Source organism: Acartia tonsa, chromosome 15, assembly GCF_053477335.1.
Source record: "Acartia tonsa isolate MP-2025a chromosome 15, ASM5347733v1, whole genome shotgun sequence".
NCBI classification, from domain to species: Eukaryota; Metazoa; Arthropoda; class Copepoda; order Calanoida; family Acartiidae; genus Acartia; species Acartia tonsa.
This window is the reverse complement of record NC_137274.1, coordinates 24725669-24739007: the sequence shown is the minus strand read 5'-3', so window position 1 is coordinate 24739007 and position 13339 is coordinate 24725669. Positions and strand designations below refer to the sequence as shown.

General features: G+C 34.4%; 19 non-coding genes and 1 pseudogene across 19 annotated transcripts; 10 read left to right on the top strand and 10 right to left on the bottom strand.

The window, feature by feature from the left end:
• The first annotated feature begins 353 nt into the window (after positions 1–353).
• Positions 354–472, top strand: LOC145308565 (5S ribosomal RNA). Its single transcript, XR_013876389.1, has one exon. It is a non-coding gene; the product is annotated as a 5S ribosomal RNA (ribosomal RNA).
• Positions 473–1631: 1159 nt separating this feature from the next.
• TRNAM-CAU (transfer RNA methionine (anticodon CAU)) lies at positions 1632–1704 on the top strand. Its single transcript has one exon. It is a non-coding gene; the product is annotated as a tRNA-Met (tRNA).
• A 244-nt stretch (positions 1705–1948) lies between these two features.
• On the bottom strand, positions 1949–2021 carry TRNAR-UCU (transfer RNA arginine (anticodon UCU)). Its single transcript has one exon. It is a non-coding gene; the product is annotated as a tRNA-Arg (tRNA).
• Positions 2022–2321: 300 nt separating this feature from the next.
• Positions 2322–2393, bottom strand: TRNAD-GUC (transfer RNA aspartic acid (anticodon GUC)). Its single transcript has one exon. It is a non-coding gene; the product is annotated as a tRNA-Asp (tRNA).
• Positions 2394–2468: 75 nt separating this feature from the next.
• On the bottom strand, positions 2469–2541 carry TRNAK-UUU (transfer RNA lysine (anticodon UUU)). Its single transcript has one exon. It is a non-coding gene; the product is annotated as a tRNA-Lys (tRNA).
• Positions 2542–2741: 200 nt separating this feature from the next.
• On the top strand, positions 2742–2860 carry LOC145307723 (5S ribosomal RNA). The gene has a single exon (XR_013875593.1). It is a non-coding gene; the product is annotated as a 5S ribosomal RNA (ribosomal RNA).
• Positions 2861–3502: 642 nt separating this feature from the next.
• On the top strand, positions 3503–3621 carry LOC145307796 (5S ribosomal RNA). Its single transcript, XR_013875665.1, has one exon. It is a non-coding gene; the product is annotated as a 5S ribosomal RNA (ribosomal RNA).
• Positions 3622–5192: 1571 nt separating this feature from the next.
• TRNAA-AGC (transfer RNA alanine (anticodon AGC)) lies at positions 5193–5265 on the top strand. Its single transcript has one exon. It is a non-coding gene; the product is annotated as a tRNA-Ala (tRNA).
• A 165-nt stretch (positions 5266–5430) lies between these two features.
• LOC145308586 (5S ribosomal RNA) lies at positions 5431–5549 on the top strand. The gene has a single exon (XR_013876409.1). It is a non-coding gene; the product is annotated as a 5S ribosomal RNA (ribosomal RNA).
• Positions 5550–5636: 87 nt separating this feature from the next.
• LOC145308461 (5S ribosomal RNA) lies at positions 5637–5755 on the top strand. Its single transcript, XR_013876292.1, has one exon. It is a non-coding gene; the product is annotated as a 5S ribosomal RNA (ribosomal RNA).
• Positions 5756–5842: 87 nt separating this feature from the next.
• LOC145308632 (5S ribosomal RNA) lies at positions 5843–5961 on the top strand. Its single transcript, XR_013876455.1, has one exon. It is a non-coding gene; the product is annotated as a 5S ribosomal RNA (ribosomal RNA).
• A 66-nt stretch (positions 5962–6027) lies between these two features.
• On the bottom strand, positions 6028–6098 carry TRNAG-GCC (transfer RNA glycine (anticodon GCC)). The gene has a single exon. It is a non-coding gene; the product is annotated as a tRNA-Gly (tRNA).
• Positions 6099–6516: 418 nt separating this feature from the next.
• LOC145308088 (U5 spliceosomal RNA) lies at positions 6517–6634 on the bottom strand. Its single transcript, XR_013875919.1, has one exon. It is a non-coding gene; the product is annotated as a U5 spliceosomal RNA (small nuclear RNA).
• A 329-nt stretch (positions 6635–6963) lies between these two features.
• On the bottom strand, positions 6964–7155 carry LOC145308035 (U2 spliceosomal RNA). The gene has a single exon (XR_013875869.1). It is a non-coding gene; the product is annotated as a U2 spliceosomal RNA (small nuclear RNA).
• Positions 7156–10300: 3145 nt separating this feature from the next.
• On the bottom strand, positions 10301–10433 carry LOC145307963 (U1 spliceosomal RNA; annotated as a pseudogene).
• Positions 10434–11140: 707 nt separating this feature from the next.
• LOC145308564 (5S ribosomal RNA) lies at positions 11141–11259 on the top strand. The gene has a single exon (XR_013876388.1). It is a non-coding gene; the product is annotated as a 5S ribosomal RNA (ribosomal RNA).
• A 1138-nt stretch (positions 11260–12397) lies between these two features.
• Positions 12398–12470, top strand: TRNAM-CAU (transfer RNA methionine (anticodon CAU)). Its single transcript has one exon. It is a non-coding gene; the product is annotated as a tRNA-Met (tRNA).
• A 244-nt stretch (positions 12471–12714) lies between these two features.
• On the bottom strand, positions 12715–12787 carry TRNAR-UCU (transfer RNA arginine (anticodon UCU)). The gene has a single exon. It is a non-coding gene; the product is annotated as a tRNA-Arg (tRNA).
• Positions 12788–13087: 300 nt separating this feature from the next.
• On the bottom strand, positions 13088–13159 carry TRNAD-GUC (transfer RNA aspartic acid (anticodon GUC)). Its single transcript has one exon. It is a non-coding gene; the product is annotated as a tRNA-Asp (tRNA).
• Positions 13160–13234: 75 nt separating this feature from the next.
• TRNAK-UUU (transfer RNA lysine (anticodon UUU)) lies at positions 13235–13307 on the bottom strand. The gene has a single exon. It is a non-coding gene; the product is annotated as a tRNA-Lys (tRNA).
• Positions 13308–13339: the final 32 nt, after the last annotated feature.

Below are 13339 nucleotides of genomic sequence, written 5' to 3'. Positions count from 1 at the left end.
CCAGTTGAATTTTCATTTGGATTTGAACGATAAGTTTTGTGATTTTAAACCTACTAAATTTATATTTCTCTTTTTAAAAAAATTTTATTACCTCTATTATCAGACGTATAATCAATAACAACGCTTTCATGAGAATCAAAGTGGAGATTTTTTTCAATATTGGCTGAATTTTCTAAGCCAATTTCTGTGAAAAAGTGAGAAAAATGAAAGGAATTCTTAGTGTAGTTTTACTTAATAGACTTACTATAGTACACTATGATTTCCTGTTTTTTCCAGCCACCTGGCTTTTTAAGCCGGCTTAAGGAAAACAAAGTGTAATATCCACATAACAATGTGAAAATGCTTTATCAAATGTCTACGGCCATACCATGTTAAAAGCACCAGTTCTCGTCCGATCACTGAAGTTAAGCAACATTGGGCCAAGTTAGTACTTGGATGGGTGACCGCCTGGGAATACTTGGTGTCGTAGACTTAACATTTTTGGAATTTTGACCCAAACAATCCTAGCCCAAACCTAACTAAACCCCACACAATTAATGTCTACGGCCATACCATGTTGAAAGCACCAGTTCTCGTCCGATCACTGAAGTTAATCAACATTGGGCAAACAAAATTTAGCATTTATGCTAAATTTTGTTTGCTTAAATAACATTCTATTGCAACAAAAAGGTGATGTTAGCAAATAATTTCTTGAATAAAATCATAAAACGTTATTTCATTTAATTTTCATTTTTTCACTGTTGTGTTTTTATTTGACATTAAAAATAAAAATCATAAAAAATCTTCCAAATCAAAGAGAAAAAATCTTTGAATTATTGGTCAATTTAAGTTCAAAGATTTTTTTATTGTAAAAAGTTAATTTTTTAAAAATATTTTAGAAAAAAATCTTCTAACAAAAAAAAATTTTCATAATCCAAGATGGCGTCAATACATGTAAAATAATATTTTTAAAACAAAAAATTAAAACTTGAATATCTTTTTTCACAGATTGAATTTCAAAAATCGGTCTGACAGTTTTTCCAAAGTCAGTATGATCTATTGAATGAAAAAGGTTTGAAACTGATAGAACATTTCTTTATACTAAAATATATTTTTTCTCCTGTTTTTTCCCACACTTCCAAAAAATGAAATTCAATTAAAAATTAAATTGTTCTCACGTTAAAAAAATTTTCTCACGGGTCCAAAAAATGAATTTAAATGAAAATCATATGTACCATTTAAATCAAAATGAATGGTTCCCACATTCTAAAAATTTTCCCACGCTTGACATTCTTGAAAAATGCTAAATAAATGGACATTTAAACAAACCAAAGATCGCGTTTTTTGCAATGGAATGTGTTTTGTAAAAATCTTTGAAACTTTGGATTTATACACCACGGAAACTTGTTACATAGAGTAAACAGCTTTATTGCCCTCTGCTTTTCTTTAAGTGTGCTAGTTACTAGGCAAATATGTATTTGTGGTTTTCACTTTGGCGTACATAATAATATTGTAAAAAAAGCGTCAGTGGTATAGTGGTGAGCATAGCTGCCTTCCAAGCAGTTGACCCGGGTTTGATTCCCGGCTGACGCATTTTCATCTCATTTCATTTTGTACATTCAAAAAGAGTAGTAATCCTGTACTGCCAACAAGCCTCCGTAGCGCAGTAGGCAGCGCGTCAGTCTCATAATCTGAAGGCCGTGAGTTCGAGCCTCACCGGGGGCAGGCAAACACTTTTTCATCTCCTGGTTGTGTTTTGAAAAATAGTTTTGTCAGAAGTGGGATTCAAACCCACGCCCTCATCGAGGACCAGAATTCTCACAACCACTCTCTATCAGAGAGCAAGGAAGTTGTCCTTGAGTCTGGCACCTTAGACCACTCGGCCATCCTGACTGCTAATATAGTGTTCATGGATTAAGAAATTCCATGTTTTGATAACCCAAAAAGGTTAGCCAAAATGCAATGTTAGCATCCCATCTGGGGATCGAACCCAGGACCTTTGGATTAGAAGTCCAACGCGCTATCCTCTGCGCTAATGGGACTTGGTAAGAGAAAAGAAAATAGTAGCATTTGTTGACATAAAACATTATGGAAGGCAAGAAAAAGAAAATCAAGTAGAGAAGAAAAAAAGCATGTAGTTTTTGCATTGTGCTAATACTTATACATATCATCTCAATCAGGCCCGTTAGCTCAGTTGGTTAGAGCGTTGTGCTAATAACGCAAAGGTTGCGGGTTCGATCCCCCTACCGGCCAGCTAATACTTTTACCAAATTGAACAGTTTGCAGTGGCGGAAATATTTAACGGAAAAAAAAAGAAATTTCACAAGGTTGAAAAATTATCTCTCCCCGACCGGGAATCGAACCCGGGCCTTCCACGTGACAGGCGGAGATCCTCACCACTAGACTATCGAGGAATTCTTATTGACCAGCTATTTTCTAGTCTCTACGTACGTATCACACTGATTGGAGACTTGAACAAAAAATGAGAGCGCCCGAGCAGGGGCTCGAACCCTGGACCGTTAGGTTAAAAGCCTAACGCTCTACCGACTGAGCTACCCGGGCATCATGCTTATTTAAAATTACAGTAACAAAATTGTCTCACCAGATGGCAGCAGCATTTTAGTTCATGGTAGGCTTGGTTTTCTCTCTGTTTATTTTTGGTTAAGTGCAACCTGAGTTGTATAGAATAAATCATCCCTCCATAATTTTCCTGTATTGTAGCATTTTGCATTTAGCATATGTCACATTTTCCAAAGTTAAATGTCTACGGCCATACCATGTTGAAAGCACCAGCTCTCGTCCGATCACTGAAGTTAAGCAACATTGGGCCAAGTTAGTACTTGGATGGGTGACCGCCTGGGAATACTTGGTGTCGTAGGCAAATCTTTTCATCCTTTTTTATAAGTTGAGAAAAAAAAATACCAAAGTGTGAAAAATGTAAACCAGCACAGCAAGAGACAACTGCTTATGCTTATTTTTTACACTTAAAGCCCTTATACAATGCAACCACTATGATATAATATGTAGTTACTGTTTTTGTCACCAGATGGCAGCTCTATTTAGTTCCCAGTTAGGCTTAGTTTTCTCCGTGTTGAGGCATGAGTTTTGGGTTGACAACTATTATTGTTCGATAAAATGAAATCTTTCAGTACTACACATACCTGTTTGGATTAATATTTTAGTTACCTTGTGCTTGTATTTTATGAAAATTAACTTTTCTGGTCGGACCTTCAACAAATATCAAAATAATATGGTTGTCCAAGTAACCTTACATCATTGTCTAAAACGACCAAGCTAATATTGCTTGATTCACTTCTACAAGAGGTGTGTATCACCTTGAGTCCGCTCGGGTTGGGTGTCTGTCTTAGTCAGTCACAAATATCTTTATTCAGGGTTAAAGAGAACTCACTAATCACTGGAAACCAATCTAGAACTTAGAATCATTTACCGTAGATACCTGTACGTATTTTCTCTTGGTAATGCATTTTCCATTTAGTTTATGCCACACTTTCCTTTGATAAATGTCTACGGCCATACCATGTTGAAAGCACCAGTTCTTGACCGATCACTGAAGTTAAGCAACATTGGGCCAAGCTAGTACTTGGATGGGTGACCGCCTGGGAATACTTGGTGTCGTAGGCTTTAACATTTTATCCATATTTCAAAATTTGTCTCTTTTTCTTCCTTGTCCGTAGATTCCTGTACTGTTGAGCGTTTTGCATTCATTTCACGCCACATTTTCTCTTCGTAATGCATTTTGCATTTAATTTTTGCCACATTTTCCGTTGATATATGTCTACGGCCATACCATGTTGAAAGCACCAGTTCTCGTCCGATTTTCGTGATTAAAAGTCAAGAAGTTTTTGTTTAAAAATTAACAATAAGAAAGCTTTTTTCTCTATTGATATTTTGATTTTAAATGTTTTGATTTGCTTTCTTTTTAATTTTGATGGATCATTTATAATGATTACAAGAAATTGGGTAAATTTACCCCCAAAACAATTTAGTACCTAGTCAATATTTAGATTTTTTCTTGAGGCAAAGAATTTAAATTTAAAATAATCACGAAACCTATCTATAGTTTATATTTTGCATGAAATTGTATTTCATGATATTGCTGAATTTATTTAACTTTTTATTTATATAAATTATTTATATTTATTCATTTATGTTTCTAAATATGGTTTAAAAGCATATTTCATTATGATTATTACCGAATTTTAATTTTTATTGAGTAGTGTAATTCAAAACTTGTTTGACAGGTTTCCTAGATTTACTCAAATTTATTAATTTTAATCTAAAATTTTCAAGTAAACTTAAAGTATTAATATTATACTTCGTAATTTTAACAAAAGTTTATGAATTTTAATTATTTTATTGGTTTATTTTTGTTTTCAAAGTTTTTTTTTGTTTTATTTTTGATTACTTAATTTCATAGATTAAGACAAAAAATGCATAGTTAAATAATTATTTCATTTTATTTACAGATTTTGCAAATTACAATATATATTTATCACTTTCTAATAATTTCATTTTAAAAGTAAAATTTTCGCCTAGATATTTAAATTTTATTGATTTAAATTTAAAGTTTTATTTAGGATTTATAGTTTGAATCATCTTTACAAAGGTGATATTTAATAATTAGAAAAAGGAAGGCAATGAATTTTGCTGCATATATTTTCATTCTATTTCGGTTTTATGCAAATAAAATGTGGCCTTTTCATTTCCTTGCTTATTTGGTTGACTTGACCAATATAAAGTAGGGTACATTGGTGTATCCATTTAATGATTACATATTTTTGGAGTAAAAATTCAATTTTCGGGTTTTTTCTCCACAGAAGAGATATCATTATGTTCTTCTGCTATATTTTTTGTTTTATGGTTCTTGCAAAAAAGATAATTTGCAGTGATTTTATCTTTTTGCAAGAATTATATATTTTTTTTCATCATTTGTATACATATTGTAACTTTAAAAGCCCTTATTGTGGGTTCACTTTTAATAAAACTCTGTAGCGCTTTGGATGAATAAATTTTAAAAGAAAAAAATCACTGTAGTTAAGCAACATTGGGCCAAGTTAGTACTTGGATGGGTGACCGCCTGGGAATACTTGGTGTCGTAGGCTCTAACATTTTATCCATATTTCAAATTTGTCTCTTTTTCTTTCTTGTCCAAGAGAAATTTCTAATCACTGAGAACATAAGGTGAAACCCAAGGGGATGTAGCTCAGATGGTAGAGCGCTCGCTTAGCATGCGAGAGGTACGGGGATCGATACCCCGCATCTCCAAGTATCATTTTTCCCCCGTACTACACAAGCACCAAACAAAAAAATAAACACACAAAGAAAAACAAAAGTCTGAAAATTTAAACCAGTAAAACTTTAAACCTTTTTGTTGCATTAGAATGTTATTTAATAAACCAGAAGTTAGTAGAGCATTCCCTCAGAGTAAATGTCTACGGCCATACCATGTTGAAAGCACCAGTTCTCGTCTGATCACTGAAGTTAAGCAACATTGGGCCAAGTTAGTACTTGGATGGGTGACCGCCTGGGAATACTTGGTGTCGTAGGTTCAATATTTTTGGAATTTTGACCCAACCAATCCTAGCCCAAACCTAACTAAACCTCACACAAGTTTGAAAATCATGTTGTCACTTTATGTCTACGGCCATACCATGTTGAAAGCACCAGTTCTCGTCCGATCACTGAAGTTAAGCAACATTGGGCCAAGTTAGTACTTGGATGGGTGACCGCCTGGGAATACTTGGTGTCGTAGGTTCAATATTTTTGGAATTTTGACCCAACCAATCCTAGCCCAAACCTAACTAAACCTCACACAAGTTTGAAAATCATGTTGTCACTTTATGTCTACGGCCATACCATGTTGAAAGCACCAGTTCTCGTCCGATCACTGAAGTTAAGCAACATTGGGCCAAGTTAGTACTTGGATGGGTGACCGCCTGGGAACACTTGGTGTTGTAAACTCTACATCTTTCTTTCTTATCTTGTCACTGAAAACAGAAAAGTTGTGTTAACGTAGAAAATAATTGCTGCAACGTCCGGGAATCGAACCCGGGCCGCTCGCGTGGCAGGCGAGCATTCTACCACTGAACCAACGTTGCTGGTATGCTCTTTGGCTATTCGTATAACCCAACCCCTTGCTGAAAATCATTATTCAGAAATCTGTCAATTTATAACCCAAATACAGATTGATATAGCTTTACACCTGAGTATGACTTGCTGTAAGTAGACTTTGGCAGTAGGTAAGGACTTTCTTCAGCCCGGCAAGACAATATCTGAGTGATCCTTGGTTCACTTGTACACACCTTTTAGTGAAGTGAATCAAGCAAGTATAGCTTGGTCAGTTTAGACAAATGGTAACTGCAATTTTAGCCATTCCTACCGTAGGCTATTTGTCAGCATGGTTGGCCAGTTTTATTTTTACAAATTTGAAGTGGTTGGTTGGAGATGAATGGTTTTGTGGTAAACACATCCTGACATCCTGTCCCTACATGCCTGTTGTAATATGATTCTTTAAGTGGGCTCTCTCATGGAAAGCCTTCAGATAAATTGGATGTAATTCCAATATGATCCACTTACACGGAAATCTTTAGTAAAAGGCGAAAGATTTATTCGTGCTGTAGGTAGATCCTGGACATGCTCAAACAACACAAATAGCTCCATATCCTTGGCAGCTGTTAGGCTTGTTCCATTGACCAATCTAATGTAGTTGTCAGCAAAGACATGTAGAGATTGTGTCAAAGTTCAGCTTATTCACCAAAAAAACACAAGCCCCTAGAATAACTTGAGGCGGAAAATTATCCATTAAATGACATTCAACTTTAGGGGTTTGCACCACCTAGCATTAAAACATTGAACTACATGAAGGAAGTGGAGCCATTGTGCTTTTGGCAGCATGCTTTTTGACTTGTGCAAACTTGATACAGGTTGTACACAATGTATTGAGTGGTCCAGTTTAGAAGTGGGGACAAGTGGGCCGATCCTGGTGGTACTGCAATACCAAGCCAACCCGTGATAAGGCTGGAGCAAGCTCCAAGTCCTTATCCCCTAACAAAAATGAGTTTAATATCGAAGGGGACACATGGTCCCCGTATCAGATATTAAGCTGATATGAACAGATACTACACTTTGATCTTAGCCAAAAGGCCGAGAAGCGATGCCGAAGAATAGTTCCAGTATGCTACCTTAGAGTCATAACCTGACTATTGTACTGTCTGGCAAAAGATTAGCATGCAGGCTGCCTAATCATTGTTAGAGAGAGTATAGTCAATCTGCCTAGTTCAAAGCAAAGACTTTACTTTAAATTGGGCTCCGATAGAAGCCTTTTTCTGGCCAACTACACAAACTTTAGCAACTCCTAATGAGTGAAATTTGAACTAGATGGTTAAGTTACACATTCTAATTCAGTTGTCTGTTCTGTATTTATTAGGGGATGCGCGAACGCAGTCCCCAACTACCAAAAATTGTGCGTTCGAGTTACCCACACACGCTTTTCCTCAACAGTTTAGCGGATTTAAAACCGACACGCAACTAGCGGCCAATGGATCCTATAAATAGACACATTTGCTGAATCAAAACTGGTTTTACCTAAATTGTATCTGTTCCTTCTTCGCGATTATAGAATTTCAAAGATTTTAACAAAAATTGTGTGATGATTTGACTTTAAAATGACCTTTGATGTAAAATATATATGCTGTATATTACCCTTAACACATGAAAGTAGTAGTTGTTTTAAAAACCTTTTTTTGTAGATTAATTATAACTTATAAAATTGTCGACGGGGGTAACTTCTGACTTTAATTAATGCTTGTTTTTCTTCAAATTACCTTGAAATTTTAAACTTAGAAAGTAAAAACAGTAATAAAAAATAAACATATCATTTAACTAAAAATACTGGCACAATTGATTTACAACATATACTTTTTTTTAAAATTGAAGCTTTTCTACAATTGGGGTCGGTTAGTCTGTCCGTCCGTAAGTAACAGTTAGACATGTTTGAATTTTCCTATCGATTTCAAACTTTGCAAGGTTATTCCTGTACTAATTAGATACGGTTTAGAAAGCGTATCAATTCTATAATCATTACCAGAATGTCCATACGCCCATTTTTAATATGTTGATTTTAACTTTTTTTTAACAACAAATTTTTATGTGTAAAAATTATCTAATTGATCTGATTTTTGGAATACTGATTCCTAGGACAACAAAGTTCAATGTTTAAAGCAAAGCATCTTTATAATCAAGTCCTAAAATGTAATTATGTCCTTTAACATTATCCTGTATTTAAACAGTTTTTTTAATTACAAACAATTAAACAAATTTACTTCCACATTTGTTCCGACTTTTATAACTTTATATTCTGATTATTCACTTCTTAAACTGCACAATGCTAATGTCAGTTTATCCTACGGTTTCATAGCTTCGCTTTTATAGATGTTGTCATCCTTGTTTACATAGAAACAATTAGCATTGACACTCGAATTTTGTATGTAAAAAAGACACGATAGTATTAAGTTATCAACCACATAAACAATAGATTGTTGAAGACATTAGGCCTTTAATTGATTATATCAAAGGACTGTTAATAATAAGTATACCTAGTCAAATTAGTTTACAACTTAATAGTTGAATATACATTAAATAACAAGGATGAAAATTTCCATAAAAGTGAATCTATGAAAGGGTAGGACAAAAAAACATTAACAATTGTAGAGTGTCATAACTGAAAAAGCATATATACATATATGTATAAGTCTAAAAAAATGTAAGTAAATTTGTTGCAAAATATAGGATACTGTTTAAGGACATTCCTACATTTTTGATATGCTTTGTTTATAACATTCTACCTTTTTGTAGTAGGAATATAAAAAATGTTTCAAATCAACTTTTTGTAAATAGACAACGATTTTAGAATTGCTATTCTTTCTAAATCGTACCTTACTACTACTACAGAAATAACCAACCATGCCAAGTATAAAAAAATAGGACAATTATAAAATGCCTAAATTAACGATAAGATCTATCCTTTATGGACAGACAGACGAAAAATAAATATAGAAAAATAAAAGAAATTAAAATCAAGCAGCAGAATGAGATGTAAAGGTTTTCTAATCTAACCTAATGACTAACCTTTATTAGTTTGTTAACGTAAAATCCTGCATTATTAAAGAAACTTGTTGTATGTATATGCTTCTATCCTTTATTCTTTATCTTGAAAGAGTCTTGTTTTAAAAAAAATGTAATTATAGATCAACAAGGACCAAAATCTTTGACCTATTTAGATTATGATCACATTTTGAAAAAGGTTTTGCAATGTCTTAAATAAGATACAAAATTAAATAATAATTTTTTTCAATTGCTAAATAATCTTAAATACACAAGACAATAATTTGGTGTTTAATTAAGATATACTAGCTCAATATAAAAAATAGCGATTGTGCCTATCGATTTCAAACTTTGCATGGTCATTCCTGTAGTAGTCTGGTACGATTATAAAGCGTAGCAACTCTATAATCATTACCAGAATGTCCGTACGTTCATTTAAAACATGTTGATAACTTAACAACTTTTTTAACAACACATTTTTATGTGATCTAATTCTCCGTTTGATCTGATTTTTGGTATATAATTCCTGGGACACAAAGTACAATATTATAAGCGATGAAACTCTATAATCAAGTCCTAAAAATGTAAGTATGTGCATAAACATTATCCTGTATCAAGCAGTTTTTTTAACAAATTTACTTACAATTTTGTACTCTTGTACTTTTATATTCTGATTATTGAGTTCTGACACTATAAAAGTGTTTATGTCCGTTTGCCCTACCGTTTCATTGCTTCGCTTTTATGGATGTTGTCATCCTTGTTCAGTATATTAATTATTTTATCCATATAAAATTCAAAATGGTTTAGAACAAAAATATTTACTTTTGTGTAATAAACGGCAAAGTATCTAAACAATTAGAATTAATATATAAAAAGTACTTTTGATATGACTTTTTATATCACTCATAATGCATAAAATAACCATTGTTATAAATCCTAAATATGCAGTGTTGAATTGTCTATAGAAATATTGTTTTAAAACCTCAACAAATATGACAAACTTATATTACTAAGCCATGTACATTAAGATTAAATGCTATTTTAAAGTCAAATCATCGCACATTTTTGGTTAAAATCTTTGAAATTCTATAATTCTGAAGAAGGAACAGATACAATTTAGGTAAAACCAGTTTTGATTCAGCAAATATGTTTATTTATAGGATCCATTGACCGCTTGTTGCGTGTTGGTTTTAAATCCGCTAAACTGTTGAGGAAAAGTGTGCACATTTGGGGTAATCGTAGGGGTCAGCCATGCCTGAGTGCAATGGCACAGCCTCACCCTAGAGGAACCACCTTAGTGTTCATGGTTAACCTCCACGCCAGGTAAGTATGAGAGTAGGAGTCGATTTCAGTGTATGGGTGACAAAGACTATAGATATTTTGCTGACCAGCTCCACGACTTCACACAAAACATGATTCAGTTGAAGTGTCCCCTCAGAAATGCTATATTTATACTTTTTCAAATAGTTGGTGACATACTTTGTTGATGAAACCTTCGGTAGGAGGTCTTCCATTGAAACAAATGCGACACCTAGAGGCCAAATTATTGGCTACATAATATACATGATTGCTACTTTACAGGTTACTAGTGGCTTTAGGGGGGGGATTTTTTTTGTTTTTGGGAGGGTTGGGGGTGTCCCACACCCCCAAGAAAATAGCTTAAAACCACCGCAGGACCAATAGGTATATACCCTGAAGAGTAGAATCCATTCGGTTCAGTGGTTACCGAGATCTTAAGGGACAGACAGACATCGTTCTGCTTTGTATTACAGATGCATCCTAATTACCAATAGTGAGCTATCATCAGCTCTGACAGAAATAGCATTACAGTTCACACTGCAACCACAGGATCAATACACACCTCTTAATGAAGTGGATCAAGCAAATTTAGCTTGGTCAGTTTAGACAAATACAAGACGCAAACTGTCACTTGTTATAACAAGATTACCAAGAGTTAGCACTGGTTGCAACGCAACGAACCAAACAGAAGGATGGTATGGTAATATCCACATAACAATGTGAAAATGCTTTATCAAATGTCTACGGCCATACCATGTTAAAAGCACCAGTTCTCGTCCGATCACTGAAGTTAAGCAACATTGGGCCAAGTTAGTACTTGGATGGGTGACCGCCTGGGAATACTTGGTGTCGTAGACTTAACATTTTTGGAATTTTGACCCAAACAATCCTAGCCCAAACCTAACTAAACCCCACACAATTAATGTCTACGGCCATACCATGTTGAAAGCACCAGTTCTCGTCCGATCACTGAAGTTAATCAACATTGGGCAAACAAAATTTAGCATTTATGCTAAATTTTGTTTGCTTAAATAACATTCTATTGCAACAAAAAGGTGATGTTAGCAAATAATTTCTTGAATAAAATCATAAAACGTTATTTCATTTAATTTTCATTTTTTCACTGTTGTGTTTTTATTTGACATTAAAAATAAAAATCATAAAAAATCTTCCAAATCAAAGAGAAAAAATCTTTGAATTATTGGTCAATTTAAGTTCAAAGATTTTTTTATTGTAAAAAGTTAATTTTTTAAAAATATTTTAGAAAAAAATCTTCTAACAAAAAAAAATTTTCATAATCCAAGATGGCGTCAATACATGTAAAATAATATTTTTAAAACAAAAAATTAAAACTTGAATATCTTTTTTCACAGATTGAATTTCAAAAATCGGTCTGACAGTTTTTCCAAAGTCAGTATGATCTATTGAATGAAAAAGGTTTGAAACTGATAGAACATTTCTTTATACTAAAATATATTTTTTCTCCTGTTTTTTCCCACACTTCCAAAAAATGAAATTCAATTAAAAATTAAATTGTTCTCACGTTAAAAAAATTTTCTCACGGGTCCAAAAAATGAATTTAAATGAAAATCATATGTACCATTTAAATCAAAATGAATGGTTCCCACATTCTAAAAATTTTCCCACGCTTGACATTCTTGAAAAATGCAAACCAAAGATCGCGTTTTTTGCAATGGAATGTGTTTTGTAAAAATCTTTGAAACTTTGGATTTATACACCACGGAAACTTGTTACATAGAGTAAACAGCTTTATTGCCCTCTGCTTTTCTTTAAGTGTGCTAGTTACTAGGCAAATATGTATTTGTGGTTTTCACTTTGGCGTACATAATAATATTGTAAAAAAAGCGTCAGTGGTATAGTGGTGAGCATAGCTGCCTTCCAAGCAGTTGACCCGGGTTTGATTCCCGGCTGACGCATTTTCATCTCATTTCATTTTGTACATTCAAAAAGAGTAGTAATCCTGTACTGCCAACAAGCCTCCGTAGCGCAGTAGGCAGCGCGTCAGTCTCATAATCTGAAGGCCGTGAGTTCGAGCCTCACCGGGGGCAGGCAAACACTTTTTCATCTCCTGGTTGTGTTTTGAAAAATAGTTTTGTCAGAAGTGGGATTCAAACCCACGCCCTCATCGAGGACCAGAATTCTCACAACCACTCTCTATCAGAGAGCAAGGAAGTTGTCCTTGAGTCTGGCACCTTAGACCACTCGGCCATCCTGACTGCTAATATAGTGTTCACGGATTAAGAAATTCCATGTTTTGATAACCCAAAAAGGTTAGCCAAAATGCAATGTTAGCATCCCATCTGGGGATCGAACCCAGGACCTTTGGATTAGAAGTCCAACGCGCTATCCTCTGCGCTAATGGGACTTGGTAAGAGAAAAGAAAATAGTAGCATTTGTTGACATAAAACATTATGGAAGGCAAGAAAAAGAAAATCAAGTAGAGAAGAAAAAAAGCATGTAGTTTTTGCATTGTGCTAATACTTATACATATCATCTCAATCAGGCCCGTTAGCTCAGTTGGTTAGAGCGTTGTGCTAATAACGCAAAGGTTGCGGGTTCGATCCCCCTACCGGCCAGCTAATACTTTTACCAAATTGAACAGTTTGCAGTGGCGGAAATATTTAACGGAAAAAAAAAGAAATTTCACAAGGTTGAAAAATTATCTCTCCCCGACCGGGAATCGAACCCGGGCCTTCCACGTGACAGGCGGAGATCCTCACCACTAGACTATCGAGGAATTCTTATTGACCAGCTATTTTCTAGTCTCTACGTACGTATCACACTGATTGGAGACTTGAACAAAAAATGAGAGCGCCCGAGCAGGGGCTCGAACCCTGGACCGTTAGGTTAAAAGCCTAACGCTCTACCGACTGAGCTACCCGGGCATCATGCTTATTTAAAATTACAGTAACAAAAT